We start from the raw sequence: 19,519 nt of genomic DNA, 5'->3' as shown, positions 1-19,519 counted from the left end.
CAACTCCTGAGCTGTACCTCTCAGCTTTGAGTCTGGCCCACTTACTCCTCTGTGGAATCCTGTCAGTGGGACTCCCATAGAAATAAAGGTCCATGCTTGAGGATTCCATTGCAGGACGAGGCACTCGCCAAACTCCAAGTGTGGATCCATTTGAGCCATGCAAGCAAGATGTCCCATGAAATGGGGGTTCTCCAGGGGGAAAGATAACATGGCCTGGAGCTACGACACTGTTTCTGATAGCCTATACAGGACTGTACAAAGCTCTTCTCCTCAACCACCCCTTTTCAACCTAGCCCTAACCACTCCCTGACCAATGCCTGCCCACTCCTCATCCTCTCCACTCTGAAGATCCTGACAATCTGGATAGCCCTCCATAGGGGCACAAGAAGTGCTGTTGAGGTGGATGATTTTCCAAACCCACAGCATGCATAAAGATCTCAGAGGCATGAGCTGGTCCAGTTCCCACTCTAGTGCACTGTGACAAATATGGGGGTGCTGAGTCAGATATATAATTCATAGGTCACTTAGCTGGCAATTATCCAGGAAGAAGAATCACTTTAGAAAATCTGTATCTTAATAATGAATTTTTAGACTAATGAAGTCTATTTAGTATGTTTTAAAAACACAAACTAAAACATTCTCCCTTCAAAATGTTTATCCAGAAGACAGAGGCTACCTCAATTGAAATACACAACACCTGCCTTTGCTCTAATGATCTTGGCATTTGGGAGCAGTGATAAATGAGCGGAGGTTATTAGACATGTCCTGCAAAATGGTGTTTGTGCCTTACCTTCAGCAAATTACCAGCCTGAAGTTGTATCTGGCTTTCCCAATTGGGTCTAATTATGACAGTGATGATAAATATCCTTCTGCTGTCTTTTACATTTATTTCTCTGGAAGCTGGACTGGGAAATAGGTTTTGGGTGGTTACACAGGTTGGAGAGATGACAATTTTATTATTCCTTATAACAAATCTATCACTGGGTAATCTAAAGGTAAGATTACAATCATGTTTGATTTAGGAGGCCTCAAAAGCTTTTGCTATACATTAAGAAAGAAGAATTATTAGTAGCAAACTCTCAGGATGTTTATTCTGCTTTGTATTCTAGTGTGTCTTTGTTGACCGTGGGTAGATTTGCCTTAAGTCAAATCATCATAAACGCTTTGCTTTGCAGATGGCAACTTCATGCTTTACAACACTGAAAATCAAGATTCACTGAAAAGAAATAAACTACCATTGTTTTTTCTAACAACATAGTTTTGGTTTTACCACCATAATGCTAAATATATTTAGACTTTTATTCCAGTTGTCTCATACTTTCTCTTAATCCTCCTGTTTATCACAGAGCAATGCTGATGCCTCAGAGAAATCTCTTGCACAGGAAAGAACCTGGCCTGGGCTCTTGGCATTCACTGATTGGTGTTAACAACTGACAATTAGGCATTATTCAAAAGCTACATTTACCTAGACCAGGGGTGAGCAAACTATGGCCCAGTGGCCACATCCGGCCCTCCAGCCATTTTAATCCGGCACTTGAGCTCCCGCCAGGAAGTGGGGTCCAGGGCTTGCCCCACTCCGGCGCTCCAGCCGGGGAGTGGGGTTGGGGTCTTGCCCCACTCTGCACTGTTCCCAGAAGCAGTGGCATGTCCCCCCCTCCAGCTCCTACACATTGGGGCAGCCTAGGGTGATCAGATGTCCTGATTTTTGGGTCTTTTTCTTATATAGGCTCCTATTACCCCCCACCCCCTGCCCGATTTTTCACACTTGCTCTCTGGTTACCCTAGGGCAGCCAGGGAGCTCCGCACACTGCCCCCGCCCCAAGCACCACCCCCACAGCTCCCATTGGCCGGGAACTGCAGCCAATGGGAGCTGCAGGGGCAGCGCCTGCAGACAGGGCAGAGCGCAGAGGTGTCTGGCTGCACCTCTGCATAGGAGCCAGAGGGGGAACATGCCGCTGTTTCTGGGAGCTGCTTGAGGTAAGTGCCATCCGGAGCCTGCCCTCCTACCCCCCTCCCATGCCCCCAACCCCCGTCCCATCCCTGATCTCCCTCCTGCCCTCCGAACCCCTTAGTCCCAGCCCAGAGCACCATCCTGAACGCCCAACCTCTCATCTCCAGCCGCACCCCAGAGCCCATACCCCCAGCCGGAGCCCTCCCACCTTCCTGCACCCCAACCCCCAATTTTGTGAGCATCCATGGCCCACCATACAATTTCCATACCCATCTGTGGCCCTTGGGCCAAAAAGTTTGCTCACCCCTGACCTGGACTGTCCTGGTGTTTCACTGTTTTAAGAGAATGATAGGTTATTATCCAGAGCCAGGGCTTTCCCTCCCCTCCCTACTACTTTGTTGATATTCATGCAGTATTTTTGTGCATTCCTCCTGAGTGCTGAGTTGAAAAATAAAACTGAAGCTACTTTATACTGGAGGAACTAATTATTACCCTCTCACTGGAAAACTATTTGCCATGGATACCTATAGCTATTCTTTCTAGGGGGGCCTGGGTTGTCATCCTCGTGGGAGGTCTTAGCAACTAGCATGGAACTTGGCAAGAGGAGCACAGGTTGAGGGAGGAATGTTTGGAGATGGCACCAGGAGCTAGGTGTCTGCATATCTTTCGATCACTAAGCTACAGGGGCTTCAGGTCTGTAAATACGAGGTGCTTTGATAAAAAGCCAGCTTAATTTAATAACAACGGAGTCCTCTAGTGTTATGCAGAATGCAGTACATGGATGTGCTGGTGGCAAACTCCCCCACACTACATGGAGCCGCAGTATCCACAAGGAAAGAGAGGCCGCCAGCCACAGAGAGTCTGGGTCACTATGCTTTTCTGTGGACTTCCCTATGCCTGGCTGCACAGCTGCCATTGGATGCCTTCCACCAGCATCTGCACAGAGCTGGTGGAGTGGTCTATGGAAGAGTTAATGGAGCTTTTAGCAGAGAAATCTACAGGGCCGAGAGAGAGAGAGAGAGAGAGAGAGAGAGAGCTGCTCACCATCACTGCTACCTCCCTTTCCCTTAGCAGGCTGGATTCAAGGAAACCTGATGCCATTTCACTGAAGCTCTCACAGGAAGGGCTATAGAAGAAGTAGGTAGATGTGTGCAGGGAGTGAGAACACGGGAGATGGCTTTACTCTTTGGAACTGTCTTAAGCTGAAGTGGGGAAAGGGCCTCTAATACCAATATAACTCTAGCTGTACAATTAGGCTGCTCAATTTCCCCATATAGACAATCCACAAAGGACAGAGATCCTGATCCCTGGCAGATTCAGGTTATTACCTCCATTGCTATGAGAGCACAAAGTGTATCATGCTCAGTACCACGTGGCTCTGGAGCTCAAGCAAGACAATTCAAAAAGAACATTATAAGATGGGGGAGTGGGACTTTCCATTTCAGTCATTTTGGCAGCAGTTTCCAGCCCTGTCCTAGGATCACCTTCCAGCACCCAGCACTCCTGCAGCGCTGGAGCTGTAGTTTGCTGTTGGTCTATTCCAACAATTGGCTCCAGGGGCTAGTGTGTTAGAGATGGGAGCAGAGCCAATGCTTCCCCACCCACCTGTGCAGGAGGAAAGAATAGCCAGCATGCAGCCTCCACTTTCCCCAGCACATCCAGACCCAAGGTTTGGGTAGCCTGTGTAAAGGGTTTAAAGTGAGGAGGAGAGTCTGAATCTACCCTGTATAAGGGTGCAGGCAAAGGGACAATCTTGTCCTTAGAAAGGACCAAGCAAAATAGTTATAATCAGTGCCCTCCTTTCACTGGGGTCCCAAAACTCTCATCCATCCATCCATCCAACAGATAGCCACCTGTCCATGTTCACCACATGGTATGCTCTGTCTGGAAAGGAAACAAAAATAATCAAGCCACCAAATCACCCTAGTCCCTGCTGCAATACTTGGATTGCCTGATGGTGGGGAAATATCACAGGGATTCATTGCCTTAACATCATTGCAGTATCTGTAATATAAAATTAATACTATTCCTGACCCATCTGCCAGGGAGATAACAAAAACCCAAGTTCAAAAGTACATCTCCCCCCGCCCACCCCTGAATACACACAGACAGAGAGAGAGACAGAGATGTTTGGAAAACATTATTTTGTCTTATACCCAATGTATAAATTGAATGGTTGTCCTCCTGGCACACGGATATAATTACTAGGCAAAATGACTGGCATGATGGGAAACTTAATTTGCATCAAAGCTGCTTTTTGCAGTTTTAAAACAAAATCCATCGTTGAAAGCTACCTTCTCGGCTTTGTTATCTACTTCACCCACTATCATCCCTGGATTTCAAAGCCTTTGGACTCTTATTATACATCATTGGGGCATTTTCAATACTTGCTGTAACTGAAGTATACTTACAATACTAATTTAGTGTGAAATGCCAGCTTAATGGTATGAGGCTGCCTATCAACTGAATACTGCTGGCATCCCCCTTTTCCCCTCAAAGACAACTGGCCTAGGGAATTTGCTCTTTTCTTGATATACCACAATCTAAAGTTCCCAGTTGGAATTTGGATTTTCACACCAACTAGCAGGGAGATGAGCTAAACTGCAATCTCTGCAAAGCAGCTGGCTACACTAGTAAATAAACACCACTAGTGTATTTTATTTTGTCTGCTTGGCTCTGGAGCTACCAAGTTCTTTCTACCGTGAGAAAGTTCTTGGCATCAACCTTTAGCAAACAAGATTTTCAAGACTATATATATATATACATACACACATATACATATACATATAAAATTTTATAAATTGTGGTTTATCCAAATGTGTATTAACACAGCATGTGGCTCGAACAAATTCCTTTTGGTTATCTAAGACTGTAGACTTTGAGATCTCAACTAAGTCTATCTAGCTCTGACTTAGCATTTGATGCGATAGATCTAAGATAGCTTGAAGCCAGGGCAGGAAGGTGATGCTGTCTGTTGGACAAGCGCACTTCAAAAGAACACAATTCATTACTTCAAGGTTGTCAAGCTTCCAAAGCAAAAGCCGATTTATTAAAGTCATAGAAGAAGAAAAATGAATCATTTGAAATGCTATATTCCGCTTCAAAACGGAGTGATTCCAAATATTAAATCAATCTATACTTCGTCCTCAGCTCACTTATGCCCAGCTGCTCCCAGCCTCGAGGGGTGGGAGGGTGGGGACCGCCCAGGGAAGCCGATACTGTCTCGGAGTCTGGGGCCGTTCTATACCAGCCCTAACTCTGACACAGGAGGGCGCTTAATCTAAACTGGTTGTCTTTGGTCCCGAAGGGGCCATATGCTAACCAGGGATTGCCAGAGCTCAACATGCTTTGGCCACATTCTGACATACTCCCTGTGCCAGGTATGGCAAGGGGTGTTATAGGCACCTGGCTTTGCACCTTTGAGGCAGGTGCCAGGCAGGGGTATGCCTGGCTGAGATCTGGGTGATTCCCAGCCCTAGGCAAATGGGTCAGACTGCGGTAGAGAATCTGGGCCTGCGTTATTATTTAGGATCCCTCACAGCTATCTTTCTTCTTTCTGTAAGTGTCAGAAAAGTTTAAATCTCTGGTTCAGCCCCAGAAAGAAAATAAATTGTGGAGAGTGTTTTTGCTTTATTGCCTGAAACTCTAAACAACACAGGAAAGCATGGAGCTTAGATTACACAAGGCAAGGGCTAAAATGCTGTAGGGGGTGAGGGGTCCAGCAGCTGCAGAAAAACTCCACAGAGGTTTATTAGTGCTTTCCTGCTTATGGAGCTACTTAAACCATGTGGTTTCAGAGGCACTAAAAATTGCCATAAGCAAATGTAGCTGACCTCAGTGCAGGTTGTCAGTGAGTGTCATGGTACACCCATCCCCTCTGATATCTAGTAGTGTGCTGGGTGCTCCGGGAGTTTGGGGGCAAGTGCTGTATACTCCCCGAGGTCTAGTCCTGGATGGGTTCCTGAACACACCCTTATAGTAGGTGTCACAACGTGACACTCTTATATGTAATCTTCCAAGTTCACTTTTGGGGGGGAAGGGGGATGCAACCAAATGTTCAGTCTTGGGAAGACATGCTGCATGGTGGTGTTATTCTTGTTATGCAAGGGTTCTTGGTACAACGAGCACAGTTGCTCCTTGGAAACTAGGCATTGGTGTCAGGCTGAGATTCCTGAAAGAAGGAATTGTCCTGCATGCTGCCTGACCTTGTCTGATCCTGGACTGGGGTGGATGTGTAAGTAGAACAAGTTACACTTAGAATATACCCTGACTCTGCATCACTGAATGCTCCACTGGAAATCCGACCTGCAAAACTCCACACATCTGCTACCACTCAGAAAAAGGGCAACAAAACAACTGCTTTACTAGCACTGCCTGAAATTAAACCATACAAATACTATTGGCACAATTACTATAGCGGTCACAACAAAAAGATTAACTCAGTAGTTCCCAACCCAGCCCCCGAGGGGCACACCAATCCAAGGGAGTGAAGGTGGGGCTTCTCAGTTCTGGTGCCAAGATTAGCCCTACCAGGCCCCTTCTCTCCCTAAGGCAATCATGCACTGGGCTAGAGATCCCACAGCGGGAGTTCACTCCTTTTGTGCCTTGGTTTGCAGCCATGCCGGGTAGCAGCCATGCAGAATCTCTCTGCAAGGGACTGTAATGTGTCTCTGTAACTTCTGCTTCTTCTGAAATGTGTGTCACTGCTTTTGGTGATCATGCTGCTAGTAAGCAGCAGGTGCCAAGTAAGCAGGTTTCTCCGGCAACTCCATTCCCTCCGTCTCATATGCGTGGCACACAACAGAGTTTTCATGGTGCTACTGCATGTAGCAAGAGGGATAATTTTGTTCCATCTTCCCCCTTCCCAAAACAATACGATGTTACCCCACTGTCTGGCATGTCATTCTGCTACTCTTGCAGGGAGTGGGAAGAATGATGCTGTGGAGATAATACCGTGTTACTGCTAGGAACTCCAACCAGTGTGGCCTAAAGGATAAGAGGCTGATGCATCCCAAAGAGCAGATACTCTCCTCCTGTAGGTGTGTCACAGCAGAGTGACTCCTGTAAAGTCCACATAAGCACAAGAGAAATAGGGAAAATCCCTCCCACTCTCTGCAAAGATCATCGTAATTTCCATTCTTCTGACATAGACCTGAAGTTAGTAACTAGGGGATCTGTGGTGTCTTTATTCTGAAATTTGGGGTTGCATTTTGTCGCTCATTTGTAAGCTGTGTGTATATTTTGTGTATCTTTATGGTTAAAGAAATAACAGTTCAAAGTGTGAAAACAAAATAAATAAGCTAAATAAAAAGGAACAGGTGCCCGTGTCTTGAAATGTCACTTCGGGCTGGTCTATACTATAAAATTAAGTCGACTTATCTCATTTGACCTCGAGCCTCTGAATTAAGTAAGTCGATTGTGTGTGGCCACACCATGCTCATTGTCTCGATAGAGTGTGTCCTCACTAGCAGTGCATCGTGGGTAGCTATCCCAAAGTCCAACTTGCCACAGTGTGTTTTGGGAAGTGTGGGCAATGCCTCTTGGGACCAAAACATGGTCACAGGGTAGAATGGGAACATTGCGTTGGCATCCCATAATGTACTGTCCTCCCTCCCTCATATCAAGAGCAAACAACCCAGTGGTTTTCTCACCTTAAAACCGCTGTACATACGCCATAACTCCAGAAGCATGAAGCCTGCTCAGTTGCGCACTCTCACTGTGAGATCTCAAACACCTTGCACCTTCTCCTGCAGTATTTCCGGAGCTGAACTAGGATCTGCCGCTCGGAACATAGCGATGTCCTGCAAGCCATTGAAAAAAAAACAATTCACAGTTGCTGCTGGCAGTCACAGAGCAGCTGCACTCTGAGCACTGTTTCTAGTCCCCTGAAACACGCACTGACTGGTGGGACTGCATCATTTTGCAGGTATGGGGTGATGAGCAATGGCTGCAGAACTTTCAAATGTGGAAGGCCACCTTCCAGGAACTTTGTGCAGAGCTTTCCCCTGCTCTGCAGTTCAGCAACACAAAAATGAGAGCTGCTCGACAGTGGAGAAGCAAGTGGCAATCGCTATTTGGAAACTTGCAATGCCAGACAGTTACTGGTCAGTGAGGAATCAATTTGGAGTAGGTAAATCAACTGTGGGAGCTGCTGTGCTCCAAGTGTGCAGGGCTATTAATCAAGTTCTGCTGTGAAAAGTAGTGAGTCTGGGAAATGTGCAGAACATGGTGGATGGTTTGCCACGATGGGGTTCCCTAATTGCGGTGGGACGATAGATGGCACGCGTATCCCCATCTTGGCACCAGACCAACTTGCCAAAGAGTACATAAACTGAAAGGGATACTTTTCAATGCTGTTGCACGCAATGGTGGATTACATGGGGCATTTCACCAAAATCAATGTAGGATGGTCGGGAAAGATTCATGACACACGCATCTTTAGGAACTTGGGTCTCATGGACTCATAGACATTCAGGTCAGAAGGGACCATTATGATCATCTAGTCTGACCTTCTGCACAATGCAAGCCACAGAATCTCACCCACCCACTCCTGCAATAAACCTCTCACCTATGTCTGAGCTATTGAAGTCCTCAAATCATGGTTTAAAGACCTCAAGGTGCAGAGAATCCTCCAGCAAGTGACCCGTGCCCCATGCTGCAGAGGAAGGCAAAAACGCCCCAGGGCCTCTTCCAATCTGCCCTGGAGGAAAATTCCTTCCCGACCCCAAATATGGCGATCAGCTGAACCCTGAGCATGGTGGGCAAGATTCACCAGCCAGATACCCAGGAAAGAATTCGCTGTAGTAACTCAGATCCCACCCCACCTAACATCCCATCACAGGCCATTGGACCTAATTACCATGAATAGTTAAAGATCAATTAATTGCCAGATTCATGTTATCCCATCATACCATCTCCTCTATAAATTTATCAAGCTTAATCTTTAAGTCAGATAGGTCTTTTGCCCCCACTGAGTCCCTTGGAAGGCTGTTCCAGAACTTCACTCCTCTGATGGTTTGAAACCTTCGTCTAATTTCAAGTCTAAACTTCCTGGTGGCCAGTTTATATCCATTTGTTCTTGTGTCCACATTGGTACTGAGCTTAAATAATTTCTCTCCCTCCCTGGTATTTATCCCTCTGATATATTTATAGAGGGCAATCATATCTCATGCCTCATACCTCAGCCTTCTTTTAGTTAGGCTAAACAAGCCAAGCTCCTTGAGTCTCCTTTCATAAGACAGGTTTTCCATTCCTCGAATCATCCCAGTAGCCCTTCTCTGTACCTGTTCCAGTTTGAATTCATCCTTCTTAAACATGGGAGACCAGAACTGCACACAGTATTCCAGATGAGGTCTCACCAGTGCCTTCTATAAAGGTACTAACACCGCCTTATCTCTACTGGAAATACCTCGCCTGATGCATCCCAAGACCGCATTAGCTTTTTTCACGGCCACATCACATTGGTAGCTCATAGTCATCCTGTAATCAACCAATACTCCAAGGTCCTTCTCCTCCTCCGTTACTTCCAATTGATGCGTCCCCAGCTTATAACAAAAATTGTTATTAAACCCTAAATGCATGACCTTACACTTCTCACTATTAAATTTCCATCCTATTACTATTACTCCAGTCTACAAGGTCATCCAGATCTTCCTGTATGATATCCCAGTCCTTCTCTGAATTGGCAATATCTTCCAGCTTCGTGTCATCTGCAGACTTTATTAGCACTGTCATAAATATAAAGGGAAGGGTAATCACCTTTAAAATCCCTCCTGGGCAGAGGAAAAATCCTTTCATCTGTAAAGGGTTAAGAAGCTAAAGGTAATCGCACTGGCACCTGACCAAAATGACCAATGAGGAGACAAGATACTTTCAAAAGCTGGGAGGAGGGAGAAAAACAAAGGGTCTGTGTCTGTCTGTGCGATGCTTTTGCCGGGGACAGAACAGGAATGGAGTCTTAGAATTTAGTAAGTAATCTAGCTAGGTATGCGTTAGATTATGATTTCTTTAAATGGCTGAGAAAATAGCTGTGCTGAATAGAATGAATATTCCTGTCTGAGTGTCTTTTTTGTAATTTAAGGTTTTGCCTAGAGGGATTCTCTATGTTTTGAATCTAATTACCCTGTAAGGTATTTACCCTCCTGATTTTACAGAGGTGATTCTTTTTTACTTCTATTAAAAGTCTTCTTGTAAGAAAACTGAATGCTTTTTCATTGTTCTTAAGATCCAAGGGTTTGGGTCTGTGGTCACCTATGCAAATTGGTGAGGATTTTTACCAAACCTTCCCCAGGAAGTGGGGTGCAAGGGTTGGGAAGATTTTGGCGGGAAAGATGTTTCCAAACTACGTTTTCTCAGGAACCCAGATAAAGTTTGGTGGTGGCAGTGGAAGTCCAAGGGCAAAGGGTAAAATAATTTGTACCTTGGGGAAGTTTTAACCTAAGCTGGTAAAAGTAAGCTTAGGAGGTTTTCTTGCAAGTCCCCACATCTGTACCCTAGAGTTCAGAGTGGGGAAGGAACCTTGACAAGCACACTCCCACTTTTTGTGTCAAGGTCAGTAATAAAAAGATTAAATAAGATTGGTCCCAAAACCGATCCCTGAGGAACTCCACTGGTAACCTCCCTCCAGCCTGACAGTTCACCTTTCAGTATGACCCACTGTAGTCTCCCCTTTAACCAATTCCTTATACATCTTTCAATTTTCATATTGATCCCCATCTTTTCCAATTTAACTAATAATTCCCCATGTGGCACGGTATCAAACGCCTTACTGAAATCTAGGTAAATTAGATCCACTGCATTTCCTTTGTCTAAAAAATCTGTTACTTTCTCAAAGAAGGAGATCATGTTGGTTTGGCACGATCTACCTTTTGTAAAACAATGTTGTGTTTTGTCCCATTTACCATTGACCTCAATGTCCTTAACTACTTTCTCCTTCAAAAATTTTTCTAAGACCTTGCATACTACAGATGTCAAACTAACAGACCCTGTAGTTACCTGTATCACTTTTTTCCCCCTTTCTTAAAAATAGGAACTATGTTAGCAATTCTCCAGTCATACAGTACAACCCCTGAGTTTACAGATTCATTAAAAATTGTTGCTAATGGGCTTGCAATTTCATGTGCTAATTCCTTTAATATTCTTGGATGAAGATTATCTGGGCCCCCCAATTTAGTCCCATTAAGCTGTTTGAGTTTCGCTTCTACCTCGGATATGATAATATCTACCTCCATATCCTCCATTCAAAAAAGCTGCAATCCAGGACTTTCTTTCCAGACTACAAAATGAACATTAATGATGTTGAGATGCTATGGTTATCATGCGGGACCCAGCCTACCCCTTGCTCCCATGGCTCATGAAGCCATATACCAGGTCTGAATAGCAGTAAGGAACGGTTCAGCTGTAGGCTCAGCAAGTGAAGAATGGTTGTTGAATGTGCCTTTGGTCATTTGAAAAGGGTTCTGGAGAAGTTTACTAACAAGGTTGGCCCTTAGTGAAGAGAACATCCCCATGATTATAGCTGCCTGCTGTGTGCTCCAAAATATCTGTGGAAAAAAAGGAGGAAAATTTTCCTTAGGAGTGGGCAGTCGAGGCAGATCGCATAGCAGACATTTTTGAGCAGCCAGACACCAGGGCAATAAGAAGAGTACAGCAAGGGGCATGGCATATCCATGAGGCTTTGAAAAGCCATTTCAATAATGAGTCACAGTAATGTGAACTGCTTGTCTGCATTGTGCTTTCCCAAATCTTCACCTGGCTTGTATCACTGTCCCTGTAAAGCCAACCCCCCGCCCAAGCCCGCTTCTTCTACTCAATAAAGAACATTTATTTCTCGAATCCATTTACTTTATTTAACATAAGTAAAGACTGAGAACAGGAAAAAAGTTAGCTTGGGGAAAAGGGGTTGTAGAATTGGAACAGGAGAAACATTTTTAGCTGTAAGAAGAACAACATAACACCTCATTCTAGACCATCAAAGGTCTGTGAATGGGCACCTTCTGTTCCTTGTACCCACCCCCTGAGTTAAGTGAAAGGGATAATGGACTTTTCTCCCATGCCTCATGGAATGCTTCGGGGAGGGTGATTCTGCGTCAGGCAATGCTGGCTGGCTCTGCACCAGGGTCTGCAGGGGGACTCTACCTTTCTGCTTCTGTTCCTGAAGTTCAACCAGACACCTCAACATGTCTGATTTGTCCCTCATAATCCAAAGCATCTCATCCTGCACCATACAATCATGCTTATGGGAAGCTTTCCTGCTCTCCATGTCCATGTCTAACTTCTCAGACAGTGAAATCCTCCATGCTCTCAGCCCTGTGTCAACTGTCCCAGAGGCATTCATGATCTTGGTGAACATGTCCTCCTGCATTCTGTTTCTCCTCCTCCTAATCAGCAAAAGTCTGTTTTCAGGTGTTGATAACATGCTGAAGGACACATTTCCAGCTGTCAGTCATAGGAAAATAGAAAGGAGCTATTGCACATGCATAAAATGTTTCCATAGTGAGGCCATTTTCATTAAAAAAAACAAAAACAAAAAACCTTTATTACACTAGGTGCAAGCCAAAACATAATCAGAATCTGTAACCGTTTTGCTGCTCCAGCCATGGTGAGTAGGCCCCGCCACGTCATGGGTGACTGCACTTTTAACGAAGTTTATGGCAGGCTCATGTCGGGAGCAGAAGTAGCTAGTTTAACAATGGCCTTCCCATAGCACCACAGGAAGCTGTTTACGAACAGGGCGGGGTGGAGGGGGGGGCGTTTTTACTCCCAAATTGCAGTATCCCACATGTGGGGCCCCAGTCCCCTATCAGCCACTTAAACTACTTGCCAACCCAAGCCGAGCACAGTAAAGGCACATTAGCAGCTGCGTGGTTTGGCAATCCAGAATGCGTGTGTGTTGGGTGGGGTGGGTCTACATGCTCTGTTTTTTTCTTGTAAGAGCACTTTTAATGAGAACTTCCCCCATTTCCCCTAGGAGACCCTATGTGATATCAGTCTCCTGAGGGTCACAGAGGTGTAAAGGAAGGAGATGCTGCAAGCGTCTGGGTATAGACCTGGTCCTTATGCTGCTATGCTGTGTACCGCAGTGATTATAGCAGAATTAGTTCAGGAGTTGCGTGGGAAAGTGTCCTACCATGGTGGAAGAAATAAGACTGCCCTGCCCAGAAACCTTCTGCAAAGGATTGCAGAGTACCTCCATGAAAGTTTACTAGAGATATCCCTGGAGGATTCCTGGGCTATCCCAGGCCACATAAACAGTCTTCTCCAGGGGCCACCCTCTGTGTAGCTGGAGCAGAGAGCAACAGCACCTTGCTTTTTCTTCACAGTAAACATGCAATACCACTGAACGTGAGTGCCTGCTAAAGATTAACTGGGCTTTGATTGGTTTCAGAGTAACAGCCGTGTTAGTCTGTATTCGCAAAAAGAAAAGGAGGACTTGTTGCACCTTAGAGACTAACCAATTTATTAGAGCATAAGCTTCTGAGGAAGTGAGCTGTAGCTCACGAAAGCTTATGCTCTAATAAATTGGTTAGTCTCTAAGGTGCCACAAGTCCTCCTTTTCTTTTTGGGCTTTGATTGTAACTATATACTCACCAGAGGTGCCTTCTCCAGCATCATGGTCGGCCACCGTGATGTCCTGCAACCCCCAGGGCTCCAGGATTAAAAATATTTCCTGGCTCTCGGGGAGAATAGATCCACCATTCACCTGTCTCCCGTTCTCCTCTTCCTCATCCACCATATCGTCCTCCTTGTTGTCCCTAGACTCACACACCTGGAGGTGTGCATATTGTTTGTGGGGGTACTGGTAGGGTCACCCCCACGAATCGCATGCAGCTCATTGTAGAACTGGCATGTGTGGGGTTCAGCACCAGAATGACTGTTTGCCTCCCTTGCCTTCTGGTACACTTGGCGAAGTTCTTTTATTTTCCACATGGCACTGCTATGTGTCCCTCAGGCAGCCCATCTTTTCCATTCCATGAGTGATCTTTGCATAGATGTCAGCGTTCCTTCTGCTGGACCAGAGTTCTGTTGCACAGACTCTTCTCCCCACAAAGCGATGAGACCCTCCACTTCCTGTGCAGGCCAGGCTCTCCATGATCAGCTGTGCTCAAGCTGGCATGCTCTCAATGCTGATCAAACAGGAAATGGGAAATCAAAAATCCCCGGGGCTTTAGCAGGGGAGGAGCTGTTTCCTGTGTACCTGGCTGTGGTGCAGCAGAGTTGAGAATGATCTCCAGGGCGGTCACAGATGAGCATTGTACTCATCCACCTGGAGGCCAATTCAGTCAAATTACACGACGCTGGTTCTGTCTCTGGTTCTCACAGTCAACCCATGAAAATCGAATTAAGTGCTTTGCCTCTCGTAGAGGTGGATTACAGAAGTCGACATTGGAGGCGACTTAGGTTGGCGTAAAGGACCCGGTAGTGTAGACACACACATTAACAGGTCGATTTAAGGTGGCTTCCTTTGATCTACCTCTGTAGTGTAGACTAGGCCTTAGTTGAATCCCTTAGCACAACCACATGAAAAAGCATGTTAGCACCAAATAAAACAAACCCAAGTGGCTTCAAGATGGTCAGACAGCAAAGTGAGAACCTCCCCTTGGAAGAATGAACTCAGAGAAATGCACAATGCCCACTACTGTAAGAAAAAGCCAACACAGCCATGATGTATGCCAAGCATGCATACATCTGCTCTTAAAGGGCCTGACCCAAAGCTCATTCAAATCAATGGAAGATCCCCCACTGACTGCAATGGGCTCTGGATCTACCCAAAGGGTGAAACATTCAGGACTGGGCCAGTGGAACCTTATAAATAACTTGGATAGTAAGCTCCCTGGGCTCACCTTACACAGTGCCTACCACAATGGAGAACTATCCCTGATTCAGTCCCATAGGCTCTGCTTCATTGTTACACATAAGCAACTCCCCTGAATACCACCTGCTTGTGAAAGGTCTTTGCATTGCAGTTGGACTTCCCGCAGCTCTGGGTAAGGCAATGGGCAACCAATCACTAATCCTCACTTTTTTTGGTTGCTTAACCATTTGTCCAACGTATAGTGCCATTCATTCTATAAACACCCAAGCAAAACCAAATACAGTGTATAATAGCACTTATTGAAGGAGAATGTTATATGACATCATTATAATGGCAGTTCTACCATTTGTCTAAGCTCAAACACACTAAGGAAAATAGGTTGTAAGCAGGGACCTCATTATTGCTATCGCTGACTTTTTTGACTTGATTGACTATCCTGAAACACTCCAAGCACCCCATAAACAGTATAGTCTAGTAGTAACAGCAGTAAAATCTGGGCGAGGAGACCCGAATTTTAATCTCAACTCTGCCGTTCGCTGTGTGTCACTGGAAAATCTCGTGGTGCCTCACTCTCCCCTATTCTGAAAATCAGGGGTGATCTTCACTCACCTGTGTAAAGATGAGAATGAAAGACACTATCTGCACTTTCAAAATGGTTTGGCTATGATAAAGTCTTGCTGGACTGTTTGGAAGTATCAGTTGAGATTAATCAGAAAACATAACGAATAATAAATGGTTATCTTTTGGCCTGGTCTGTAAGAACTTTTTATCATTTTGAAAGATATCTCCTCCCTGTCAACATCCTGAAATCTGCTAAACAAAATCACCAGGCACTCAAGGCACTGTACTCTCTTTGCTCTACTCACTCAGCTAATTTACAGCCTATTAAAGCTTTACAAGTTGCTGCCACCTAGAGACAAGTATTCATTTAAACACAAACACATACATTTAATGCCAATATATAAATCCACGGTTCACCCACAACTTGAATACTGCATGCAGTTCTGGTCACCCCATCTCAAAAAAAGATGTATTAGAACTGGAAAAGATACAGAAAAGGGCAACAAAAACAATTAGGTGTGTGGAACAGCTTCCATAACAGAAGAGATTTAGAAGACTGGGATTGTTCAGTTTAGAAAAAAGACACAACTAAGGGGGGGATATGATAGAGGTCTGTAAAATCATGAGTGGTGTGGAGAAAGTGAATAAGGAAGTGTTATTTACTCCTTCACATAACACAAGAACTAAGAGTCACCCGCTGAAATTAATAGGCATCATGTTTAAAACAAACATAAGGAAGTACTTCTTCACACAGTGCTCAGTTAACCTGTGGAACTCATTGCCAGGGGATGCAGTGAAGACCAAAAGTATAACTGGGTTCAAAAAAGAATTAGATAAAGTCATGGAGAATAGGTCCATAAATGGCTATTAGTCAAAATGGTCAGGGATGCAACCCCATGCTCTGTAAAGCTCTGACTGCCAAAAGCTGAGACTGGACAACAAAGGATAAATCAAAATCATTGATAAATTGCTCTGTTCTGTTCATATCCTCTGAAGCATCTAGCAAAAGACAGAAGCAGCCTCAGAAGACAGGATAGTGGGCTAGATGGACATTTGACCTGACCCAATACAGCCATTCTTATACTCTTATGTTTACTTTTGTGACTGGGAAAAAAAGTAGAGATGCAAAATAACGTGAAGGCCATCTTTAATTTTCAAAGGTACCTTATTGTGTACTCAGCCAGACAATCCTTAATATTTTGTATCACAAGAGGTGGACACCAATTAAGCCACTTTAGTTTTGAATTTTTGAAATATGATCCAAAGTCCACTGAGCTCACCAGGCAGACTTCTATTGACTTAAATGGGCTTTGGATCAGGCCCCTAAAGGCCTCCTGTATAATATGTAATAATCTAATGGTTTGTTCACTTGTTTTTAGAGCTGAAAGGTTCAAAATGAATGCTGAAAATTGAAACCGTTATTTATTCATTCATAGAATGGATGTAGTAGAAGCAGAAAGAATACATTGACTCAAGACTCTGTGTCCCCAAGAAAGGAAAGGGCACTTTCTGCAGTCAGATATACAAAGAACGGCCCTAATTTAGGAAAGCACTGAAGTCAGACGTGCATGCTTAGATGGTTTCCTGAAGCAGAGTCTATATTTTTGAGCTTTGCCACAATTTGCAGCTCTTTTCCATAACATAAAAAGAAAAGGAGTACTTGTGGCACCTTAGAGACTAACCAATTTATTTGAGCATGAGCTTTCGTGAGCTACAGCTCACTTCATCAGATGTTTACCGTGGAAACTGCAGCAGACTTTATATACACACAGAAATCATGAAACAATACCTCCTCCCACCCCACTGTCCTGCTGGTAATAGCTTATCTAAAGTGATCAACAGGTGGGCCATTTCCAGCACAAATCCAGATTTCTGTGTGTATATAAAGTCTGCTGCAGTTTCCACGGTAAACATCTGATGAAGTGAGCTGTAGCTCACGAAAGCTCATGCTCAAATAAATTGGTTAGTCTCTAAGGTGCCACAAGTACTCCTTTTCTTTTTGCGAATACAGACTAACACGGCTGTTCCTCTGAAACCTTTCCATAACATGTGACTCATGCAGATGCTCGCCTTGAGAAGATGCCATTTAACTTGAGATCAGCTGTCATTCTGCAAGGGTGGTACACGTCAAGCCAAAAAATACACAGTAGGAGATTGTTTTCAGAAAATGACCAACTTTGGTTAAAAAAACTTTTTAAAAATAAAAACTTAAATCCACCTTTTAAGCTGTTTCACAAAGAATTTGAGGGACAAAATCTAGTGACAAAATAAGCACATAAGTGAAATTTTGACCTATATTTGTTCTCTGACCTTCATAAAAAGAAAAACATATGCCTCCTGGCAGCCATATTTGGAGTTTACATTAATCTGTATAAATCTCTCCTACATAAAGTTAAAGGGAAGGGCACTGGTACTGTCCAACACTAAGTAATGTCAGCCTACCCTGACCCACACAGCACCTGATGCTGCAGTCCTGGCTGCATGCAAAATTCTCATTGAATTCAATAGGAATTATGCATGCAAAACATTTATACCCCTGGGCCCACTTATTTGTCAATCACTCCAAAAAAAGTGGTAAGCCTCCGTCAAGTTTCAGAAAATGGAAACATTCAGGGCCATATTGTTAATCAGAACTTGCCACTGATTTCACAGTGAGAGTTCTGCTTGAAAATCAATGGCAAAATTAGAGCCTTTGAAATTAAAAGTACCAAAATTCTGATCCACTTTTAACATGTCATAACATTCCAGGGAGCTCCAGATTTCCATGCAAGTGTGTGGCTGCTGTAAAGAATGAATGCTGCGTTTCATATAATGAATCCTTTCAAATCCGAGTTGCCTATTTGCCTGTGGCAAGCAATATTTCTTAAGTAAAATATCATCATCCCTTACTCAGTGAAGAGGTGAGGAAGCAGATTTTGTGCTTACACTGGTAAATTGTTATGAGAGTTTTGCAAGGCAGATTTACTGTATGTTTTCCATGAGTGCAGTTTCCAGGATTTTTTAGCGTCACCAGTTTCTACTTTTAATACCTTTTCACTGGCGCTCCTCCCACAGAATTAATTTTTCAGTTTGTTTTTCAGAAGCACCAAACTTTGACCCTAGTCATTTGTTCAGTCTGACTTGAACAGCCATCACTGGGGCATAAACTCTTTTAGCAGACTATAGACTCCTGGAGATGGTATACTACCTCCTGCTTTTGGAAGAAAAGTGTCAAAACGGCTCTTGCTTTTTCAGGGCTAATGGAAAACAGAAACCAGATTTCAGTAACATATTGGTTACTCTGCTCAGCATGCCTAATGTATCATGAAAATGAATTACTGTGTTTTTGCTCACTCAGAATAACCAAGTATGGATTAGCCTTTGATTTAGACTCAAAGATACACAAATCCTGTTGTCCAAGGACTTAATAGGACACTGTAACATTTTCAGATTGACTCACTGCACTTGAGCATAGATTATCCAAAAGTACATTATAAGACTTGCAGGAAACGTGATTTCCAGTCTGTCCTCCAAAACTGTATAGTAGTCTGCTCCTTCTTCTCTATAACTTTACATTGGAATCACCTTTAAAATTATCGGATTGTACTCTGCAGAATGTAGTTGTTTGCAAACAGTTTTAAAGATGATTTTCAATGTTACTTTAAGGTAGCATTAGGATAAATTCAGCTGCAGTTTCAACTGGAGGTGTTTACATTTCAGCAGTGGGTGAAGTGACTACTAAACATGTACAATGTGTAAAACACTAGGATTATTTGGGATGAATGACACTGTATACATACAAGATATTTTTATAGAATACATTTGTCACAACTCTTATTTTCCTTCACAATATACATTTAAAAGCCAATAATGCCAAAACTCTCAAAAGTGGGCTTTGATTTTTACTGCCCGGCTTGAGACACCCTTGCTTTTCAGAAGTGGTGAGTACCCACAATTCCAACTGAAATTTTTGAGAGTAATGGCCATTCCAGCTTCTATGGAAATAAGACCAAAGATATCTGAAGATAGACACCCAGTAATTGAGCCACCCAAGATCAGAGGCCGTGTTTGAAAATATTGGCTTAGACCTTTATGTTTTATATACAGAGAAGGGGAATACACAGAGAAGTGCTTTTGCTGGTACTAGCACACATACCCTGCCACCTGGTGCCTTTAACTCCTCCCATTTGAAGAAAGTAACAACAAACACTGTG

This window comes from Lepidochelys kempii, chromosome 9 (genome assembly GCF_965140265.1).
Source record: "Lepidochelys kempii isolate rLepKem1 chromosome 9, rLepKem1.hap2, whole genome shotgun sequence".
NCBI classification, from domain to species: domain Eukaryota; kingdom Metazoa; phylum Chordata; order Testudines; family Cheloniidae; genus Lepidochelys; species Lepidochelys kempii.
This window is presented reverse-complemented; position numbering follows the sequence as displayed.